The 10,080-nt window shown below is 42.6% G+C and overlaps 1 pseudogene; it reads left to right on the top strand.

Moving 5' to 3' along the window:
• The first annotated feature begins 619 nt into the window (after window positions 1–619).
• LOC126095902 (5S ribosomal RNA) lies at window positions 620–737 on the top strand (annotated as a pseudogene).
• Window positions 738–10,080: the final 9,343 nt, after the last annotated feature.

The raw sequence follows: 10,080 nt of genomic DNA on the forward strand, positions 1-10,080 counted from the left end.
ATCACTTGATCGCCTGGTATCAGCTCGGTATTGTCTACAGCACACCAAAGCAACCAGTGTGCCTTTTTTGTGGGGGTTGCTAACATTTTATCCGGTGAGCTTGCATTAGGAAATGGTCACTCCGAAGTCACGAGATGGAAGCACAGTATTCCGCATGTATCTGTTTCATGTTGCCACTGATTCCACCTACAAGGGGCAGCAGTGAGGCAACCAGACTGTGGCAGCCGCTTCCACACAGAGGCACCTGTCGCGCCTAACGCTACGTACAAAGTCGACTAGGGCCTCCGACGCGGCACCAGCAGAGATATACGCCTCGCATTAGCATAGAATCATTTAATTACTCGGCAATATTGTGTATTAACAGCGCGCTGCGGAACGCAATTACGCAGCTTGCGCTGGTTGAAATTGCCCCTGGGGCGGCCGCCCTACGACCTGCAATCGGAAAACGTACAGCGTGGGTCGCTGCAGTAGAGTACGGTTGCTAGCGCTCTCTGAATCGTGGGCACCGATGAACAGATGAAGGTCATATCTGCGTCTCTGCTCACCTCCGGTGACGAAAATTAAAGCTTCAGATTTTGAGACTAAAAATTTTTACCCAATTTGTATGACATGATATAAGGGCAACGGTCTTGCCGCAGTGTAAACACCGGTTCCCGTCAGATCACCGAAGTTAAGCGCTGTCGGGCGTGGCCAGCACTTGCATGGCTGACCATCCGGGCCGCCATGCGCTGTCGCCATTTTTCGGGGTGCACTCAGCCTCGTGATGCCAACTGAGGAGCTACTCGACCGAATAGTAGCGGCTCCGGGCAAAGAAAACCATCATAGCGACCGGGAGAGCGGTGTGCTGACCACACGCTCGTCCAATCCGCATCCTCAGCTGAGGATGACACGGTGGTCGGATGGTCCCGATGCGCCACTTGTGGCGTGAAGACAGAGTGCTTTTTTTTTGTATGACATGACATGCACGCATGGTGAGGTTTAATAATTTCTGTTATGCTTTCGTAAGTATACCGGGTCTCTCTCCTAAGAGTCGCCAGTTGTACTTTCTCACGCTTTTAGGCAAATATTTGTAATATCGTTTATGCTATGTGTAGATGGATTCAGATCAAACAAATATAGCTCATCATATCCTTCATGCGACGCTCAGTATCAATGGAAAGCGTCCATTCCTTTCCCGCCACAAACAAAATAATTTTTAATACGTAATTTTACGTGTCCATTCGATAGAGTGGTCCTAAATTAATCGGTAACGATATTTGTTTTATCGATATGTATTAACAGGGACAGTAAAACGGGAAGAATAATTATTAATCCAGAAGGTCTCGCGAGCCACCCTGGCCCACGCTGACTACTACCGCCATGGAACGGCGCCATTCATTTTCTGTTGGAATACTTGTTATTCTTCCTGTTTTACTGTCCCTGTTAATACACATCGATAAAACAAATTTCGCATCAGACTAATTTAGGGCTGCTCTATCGAATGGGCACGTAAAATTCCTCATTAAAAATCGTTTTGTCTGTAACGGGAAGAGACAGACGCTTCCCCTTGACAACTAAACATCACATGAAATATATGATAAGCAATATGTATTTGGGACAACTGCAGCTACACAATGCAAAAACGAAATTTAAAATGTGTGGCGCATACCCACTTACGCGAAGCAATACTGATTTGATTAATTTTAAGCTTCCATTAAAATTTCGACTACTATTGGCGTCTTTTGATGAGACGCGAAAATTTCGGTAGGCTGCCTATCCCGTCATTTGACGGCGTACGATGTCTCGTGGTTTTAAATAGATCACCTATGTTGACAGGCTCGATCTGTCTTCGCTGGTATTCTTAATAAATATTAAAAAGCATTAAACAGCATTAAAAATACCCTGCATTCTAAGAAACGACCAAGTTTATGTTGCCAGCAGTCGAGGCGCTGAAATTACGTCTTGAAGCTCTCGAGAGATATTTTAGTTCCGTTGAGTCAGGCGAGTGAGAAAGCAAACCTTATAACAGCGGGACCGGGCCTACTAGTCATCACCGATTCACCGATTTTGTCAAACTCTATGGCGTATGCAGGACTTGGCCAGAAATGAAAGTGACGGAAGTGGGAGCGCCAGATGGAAATTTTGTAAATTTGTGGTAAGGTCTTATGGGACCAAACTGCTGAGGTCATCAGTCCCTAAGTTTACATACACTATTTAATCCAACTTAAACTAACTTACGCTAAGGCCGACACACACACACATACACACACACACACACACACACACACACACACCTATGCCCAACGGAGGACTCGAACCTTCGATACACGACGCGCGCGCGCGTGTGTAATTGTACATTCATTTTGATACATTGTATTTCCAGATAAAAGAAATAATTTTACTGTTATCGTGGCCAAAGTCTGTTGATGAGCCATACTTCTAGAAGTACCCAGAAGAGATAAGTGATACTATCAACTTTTTGATAAATGAAATTAGCTGTCTTCAACTTTTTCTTCTGCAAATTTGCGCCTTTCTTCTGTCTGAAGCTGAGCTGAGAACATGTAGATGGCGATTCCTCTGACTGAGCTGAAATATTCATTCTCTTTTTAATATTGATTGTATTTATTTAAAAACGCTTTACCTTCCTCGTTTCCTGTATAATGAATATTATTTCATATGTATTTCTCTATTTTTACAGTGGGCACGTCGAAAAGACTCACGGCGGATCGGACAATTTTAGAGTTCTTTTGTATTTATTTATCATTAAAAAGCAGAACCACCCTGACAGGTATTTGACGATCGTTTCCTCATCCTCTCGTACATTTTTTAAGTAAGAATTTTGTCATACTGATCGGTCATCCGTCACCGAACAAAGACCTCGTTAGCCGCCCCAATTACTTCATAATTGGGTGCTTACTTATAATCATACAGAATGTTGCAGCATCTTGTCTAAAAGAGACTAACTTTTATTTATAGTCATTGGAGCTTTCTCATTCTCGTCACGATATTAGAGTTATGCAAAAATTCTTAGAATTCCTATTACGTTCTTATGGTGATTTACTGAGGAACATATTTATTTCAATATTTCAGTCTTTTGAGAGAGAGGAAGAACACGTCACATTTCGAAAAATTTTTAATGTTTTATTTTCAGTTTCTACATTACTTACATTACAAATAAACCGATTTAATGTTCAGTGTATTGTATTTGATAATATATTCATAACAGGCGTGAAAATGAAAGGCAAAAGAAAATCTGGTACAACAAATAATATCCAAGGAAGGACTCTACTTACAGCGTACTCTACAAATAACTTTCCAAGATGTGATAGCAATTAAAGAGCACAGGACTTCCTACTCCGTTCGTTTCATTTTGAGTTTCGAACAGCTTACCGCAGCTGCACGCGTCCAATACGTTCCCCTGTTATTACGATGACTATCATTCTAGCACGTGTAAATAGTCGACTGCAAAGTAATAAAGGTATCTAATTTTATATTCTAAGTTCTTGACTATGCCTGACAGTCCATTCCTGGCGGTTTATTTGCAATCCCAGGTTTTTCTTTGCTTTTTGCTTTTCATGTGTTCAATGAGAAAGTTAATAAACACACTGTATTCAGCGGTATTTTGGTTCATTTGCAGTATAAGCTACATAAAAATTGAAAATAAGAGTGTAGACTAAAGGAAAAAAAAATTTTTCGCATGGTCACTCGACCCTACGAGCCTCAGATTACCAATCTGAAGTCCTTCCACTGCGCCAACCGCAGCCTGGAAACTAAGCTAACAGAAATGGCGCATGTATCACCAAGCCCAGGCCAAAACTGGTATTTTTTTCTAAACCCTTGGCCATCTGGAACTCCCAATTCTGTCACTTTCATTTCCCGTCAAGCATAAACTTGGAGGAAATCGGTGATGGCAAGTAGGCGCGATCCCCCTGTAAGGGTAGTTTTATATCTTGTCAGCTAATGCTGATAGTACAGTGTCCACTCACATTACTGTGAACATCTGTCAAAAGACTGAATACTATCTTTTGCAGATCCGACCGCTGCGCGACGTGCAGGCAGAGTGTCAATCAGATTCTGGAAGGTACCGACGGGATGTGAAGTCATGCAGACTCCAGTGCTGTGGCCAGCTGCACCAGGTTTTCCGGCTGAGGATCCACCGCACGAACAGCCTCATCGATGTGGTCCGACAGATTCTCGATTGTTTTCAAGTCCAGAGAGTGTGGTGGCCAGGGGAATGCGCTAATCTCATACTCTTGGAACAACACACGTACACTGCGAGTTATGTGACAAGATAGGTTGTCGCATTGGTAGATGCCACTGTGCCACTGTTCCAAAGAAAAACAAACTGCTTGTATGGGTGGACACGGTCCCCAAGAATAGATGCACACTTGTGTTGTTCCATTGTGCCTTCGAGAATGACGAAATCACCTAGGGAATGCGACGAAAACATTCCCCGGCCCATAACGCATATATATATATATATATATATATATATATATATATATATATATATATATATATATATATATATGAGTTACTGGAAGCCTATACAACTAGGAAGATCGAAAGATGGTATTAAAATTTCATGCTTGGCATTTGCAGATGACGTGGCCATTCTAGCAGAAAACGAGACCACAGCAATTAAACAGATAGACATTCTCAAAGTATGCGCCGAAAAAGTTGGGCTACAAATTTCCTTCCAAAAAACCAAATTCATCTGCTCAAAATTTGAAACTCAAAAACTGACTACAAAATATGGACAAATTGAGAGAGTTCCATTCTTTAAATACTTAGGCGAGGTCCTAGAACCCACAGGGGGAGAGAAAACTGCACAAAAAGTTCGACTGCAAAAACTGAAAAGAGCATACTGGAAAACCCACAACATCTACAATAAAAAATGTCTCTCCATTCACTCAAAAATACGACACTACAATACAGTAATCAAGCCCGAAGCACTATATGCCAGCGAAACACTCACACTCCATAGAAAAGGCGACCTGGAAGGCATCCTGAAAGAGGAACGCAAAATTATCAGAAAGATTCTTGGCCCAAAAAGAACTGAAGATGGATACAGGTTACAGTCTCGGAAAACTACAGAAAAATTATCTAACCTCGCCGCAGACATCCGGAAAAGAAGACTAAAATTTTACGGTCATATCCACAGACTCCCAACACCCAGACTCTCCCACAAAATTTTAATATACATTGAAAAATTGAAAACCATACCCTGGATAAAATAAACCAAAACAGATCTAGCAAATGCACAAATAAATCCTGCAGAAGTTATAAACAGAAATGTATACAGGCAAAAAATCAATAGTTGGAAAGTACAACCCGAGAATGAAGTTTGCAAGAGACAGGGGACAAAATGGACAGAGGAAAGAAAGAGAATTCATGGGGAAAGAATGAGAGAAGTTTGGAGAATTAAAAAATTGAATCGGAAAAGCTTTGCGTGATCCGTATGGGTCCAATCGCACATAATAATAATAATTATATATATATATATATATATATATATATATATATATATATATATATATATAGTGAAAATATAACCTCCATTGCTGACAATTCCACCTGCCGTTTGTGAGTGGCTATTACACGTTGACGTCGAATATAGGCGGAGGTGACATTAATGTGACTGGAACGTGTACTACAAAGGGAACTTACTACAGGAAGCTTACCGAGCGGTATTAGTCTGTCGTCAATAACGTATTTTTGGAGTCTGAGTCACTAGGCGAGGAATAGTGAAAATGTGGTCGAGTAAGTCTCCACAAGAAATCTGCCTGACACACACGGGATTGTAACATTACGTGATTGCCTTATCATTCTAAATCATCCACTAATCGAGCAGTCGCTCGGCAACAGCTACAGTTAGCAAATAATGTTGCGAGAATGTAAAAGGTGAACGAACTGTGACGTAACTTGTTTATTGTCGAAGCGCCGTCAGAGATGCAGTGAGTTACTGACTTTGAAAACCGCTGCGCGAAAAACGGACAGAAGAACACTTTTACACATTCTTTTGACGTACGAGATATTCTCGATTTACAGCTAATCAGTTACTTATTTTCTCTTCTCTCTTGTAACTTGTGTCGGGCGCGCATGTGTTGCCACCGTATTATTATTGTTAAAAATAATATTATTTTAGTGTAAAGTAGAAGTGCAATACTGCAGAGCAGTAGATTTATTGTGCGACATGTGAAAACGTCAAAGGAATTATTTTCATTACGAGAAGAGAAGTGCCAGTCAAAACGGTATCCATGTTAAATCCTTCGTTGCAGTGTAAGTTCATCTATTAATTGCCATAAATTCAGAGTTAAATGGAACTGGTGTATGGACTATTTATTTAGTATAGAATCTATGTCTCACTCCTTCATGAAGTTATTTAATCTTCTTTATGTTTCTGCCAAATAGAGAGTTCACAGTCACGAATTCTTTCGTGGAAATTGGACGGAAGTTGCATGCGGCGAAATATTTTCTCCGCGCCATATTCTACTGGTAAATGCATGACAAACTACGGCCCCTTAGGAAATTCATGTTGAGCTATCCTAAAATAATTATATTTTGAATAGTCATTTACTCTCCTCTGTAATGCAACATCCGACTGATCAGACGATCCAACAAGAAACAGCCGCACACGGTCGGCGTTCGCAAATATATTTCCACCGCTGATTATAGCTAGATGTTACAGCACAAAAGTAAACATATTGTTATAATTAGCGGCTACGAACGGGGACATTTATAACTGTATGTTTATATATACACATTACGTAGACATATCGTTATTGGAGCTAAGTGAACAGGGCCAAGATACTACAAGCATTGCTGGTTACAAAGGCCATCCCCCGCGAATAATGGAACGACGGTACAGATAGCAAGCACAAAGGAGCGCGTAGTATAATATTTTAATAAAGAATGGCCGCCGGTTTCAGTCGGTCCCCTCCCCCATGCCACTAATCTCTGCCCTTCACTGCAATGGCAGTGGCGTAAAGACCCGAGGAGAGGAAAAATTAACCTACCACCCAGCGCTGCCAATGAATTTACCCCAGAGGCGGCGTCTCCTCGGATCGACCGGATGCTGGAAGTGAAAGAGAATTTAAGCTCTCGCCGCACGCAAATCAAAAGGCTCCTTTGCTCACGGACCGTAAAAATTACGCAAACGCGAACTCCTGCAGCGAACGGGACAGAGCGGGACAAAATTAAAATTTTTCTTTCAAAGCTTCGTCAAAAATAGCGTTAAGAATTTCTTCCACCCATAACGTGCCTAATTCAGTTGCAAAAAGCCTTCTTCAAAGACGACCGGTCCCAAGATGGCAAACTTCAGATCGACAAAATATAGTTTTGGAGGACCGAACAGTGAGTCGCATTTTCGACTGGAAAACGTGCAATGACCCGGCTAGTAGAATGATGTGAATCTTTGCATATTTTGTGTGCTTTGTTCCCTTAAAGAGTTAACTATAAAGAAAGAATTTAAATTCTTTTTTGTGTGGCCAGAATTTCCGTAGTTGCTATATAACTACTGAAGGTATTTTAAACACGTCTTTGCTACTATAAGAAAATGCGTATATTTGTTATCAACCCCAAAAGAAGAACCATCTCCTACCACTCACACGCGCTCTCCCATTACACTCTCCCCCTCCCCCCACTTCCCCACGTTCATCGTTTCACCTCCTCCTCCTCATCGTAATACCTCCATCTCATTACCAATTCTCCTACTTCGTATTCACTGTTCACTCATCTTTTCCTCCCGCCCTCCCTCGCCCCTCGAAACCGCCACTTAGATCTTCAATACTCCTTCATTTCTCTTACACATCAAATACCTACATAGTTACATAGTGAAATGATTTAAAGCATATGACGAACAGCAGAGGAAGAATACATTTTTAGTTCAATGGAAAACTGTCAGTTAAGCTGGTAACACTACTCACACTGAACAGACAGAGATGTTACCCAAAAAGATGCAAATAAACGGCAACGGTGATAGACTGTGTTGCGTTTCACATCAAAAATACATACTTCTGCAAACCAGTGTAGGACTCTACGAAAAAAATAGTAAGAAACGAAGGAACACGACTAAATCAAACTAACAAGAAGACGGCATTTCCTGATGTGAATGAATATCGGACAGAAATGTCATGTAAAATCGACATCTTTTGCAAAAAATGTCAAATGTATGTGAAATCTTATGGGACTTAACTGCTAAGGTCAGCAGTCCCTAAGCTTACACACTACTTGACCTAAATTATCCTAAGGAGAAACACACACACACACACACACACACATACCCAAGGGAGGACTCGAACCTCCGCCAGGACCAGCCTCACAGTCCATGACTGCAGCGTCTTAGACAGCTCCGCCATCTTTTGCAACGAACCGTTTTTAGATCTAGAAAGCAAGCCATTGCAGGCCTGTAGGGGTGGACATTGTCCTCTACGATATATGCTTACTTGTGTTCAAATGGCTCTGAGCACTATGGGACTTAACTTCTGAGGTCATCAGTCCCCTTGAACTTAGAACTACTTAAACCTAACTAACCTAAGGACATCACACACATCCATGCCCGAAGCAGGATTCGAACCTGCGACCTAGTGGTCGCGCGGTTCCAGACTGTAGCGCCTAGAACCGCTCGGCCATACCAGCCGGCACTTGTGTTGGTCCTCTGTGCTCTCTTGCATGACGAGATCACCCAGGAATGCAACGAAAATACTCCCCACACCATAACGCTCCCTCGTCCGGCGCGGACCCTTCGCTTTCAGACGTTTCACGCCGTGTACGCCAACGGCCATCTCTCCGATGGACCATAAAAAGTGATTCATCTGAAAAGGCCACCTGTCATCACTCGGTGGTCGTCCCTTGTGGTACTGGCGTTCAAATTCTAGCCCTCCTATCCGATGAGAAGAAGTCAGCATAGGGACATGGACCAGGCGCCTGGTGCGGCGGCCCACATGCAGCAAAGTTAGCTGAACGGTCATTGGGAAGACATTGTTGGTAGATCCTTGGTTCATCTCGGCAGTCTTTGGCTCAACAGTTGCAAGTCTGTACGTCCGTACACCTGCCCACAGGCGTCCTTCAGCCCCGCCAGTTGCCTCGGCGTTGATCTGTGACAGGGTCATTTAGCTATGCACAATATCCTTTAACTACGGCAGCACACGAACAGTGTAGAAACTTAGCCGTTTGCCGGCCGCGGTGGTCTAGTGGTTCTAGGCGCGCAGTCCGGAACCGCGGGACTGCTACGGTCGCAGGTTCGAATCCTGCCTCGGGCATGGATGTGTGTGATGTCCTTAGGTTCGTTAGGTTTAAGTAGTTCTAAGTTCTAGGGGACTGATGACCACAGAAGTTCAGTCCCATAGTGCTCAGAGCCATTTAAACCATTTTTTGAACTTAGCCGTTTCGGAATGCTCCCACCCTTGACCCGAAAACCAATGGTTATGCCCTTTTGGGAATTAGATTAATCTCCCCGTCTCCGCATTACGACAACGAATGCACTGTTTTCCTCGTCTCCCCCCCTCCCCCCCCCCCCCCGACACGTTTTATATATCCTCTAATACTAGTGCTGCTGCCTGACATCTGGGAGTGTTTATTAAACGCCGACATCGAACGTAGACGATGATTACATTAGTGTGAGTGGACTGTGTGTGCTGTCTCGTTCGACACAAAACAAACGTGAATCGGCAATTATTAAAAAAATTGTTCAAATGGCTCTGAGCACTATGGGACTTAACATCTGAGGTCATCAGTCCCCTAGAACTTAGGACTACTGTAAGTAGGCTGTTTATATTTTCTTATTGGCAAAGTTACGTAGCGCTCTATATGAAAATCACTGGCTGTGCTGTGTGCAGTCTGTGGCTAGTTTGCATTGTTGTCTGCCATTGTAGAGGGGCAGCTGGATGCTAACAGCGCGTAGCGTTGCGCAGTTGGAGGTGAGCCGCCAGCAGTGGTGGATATGGGGAGAGAGATGGCGGAGTTTTGATAATTTGTAATACTGGATATCATATATTATGACTATTAAGGTAAATACATTGTTTGTTCTCTATTAAAATCTTTCATTTGCTAACTATCCCTATCAGTAGTTAGTGCCTTCAGTAGTTTGAATCTTTTATT

Source organism: Schistocerca cancellata, chromosome 8 (genome assembly GCF_023864275.1).
Source record: "Schistocerca cancellata isolate TAMUIC-IGC-003103 chromosome 8, iqSchCanc2.1, whole genome shotgun sequence".
Taxonomy (NCBI): Eukaryota; Metazoa; Arthropoda; class Insecta; order Orthoptera; family Acrididae; genus Schistocerca; species Schistocerca cancellata.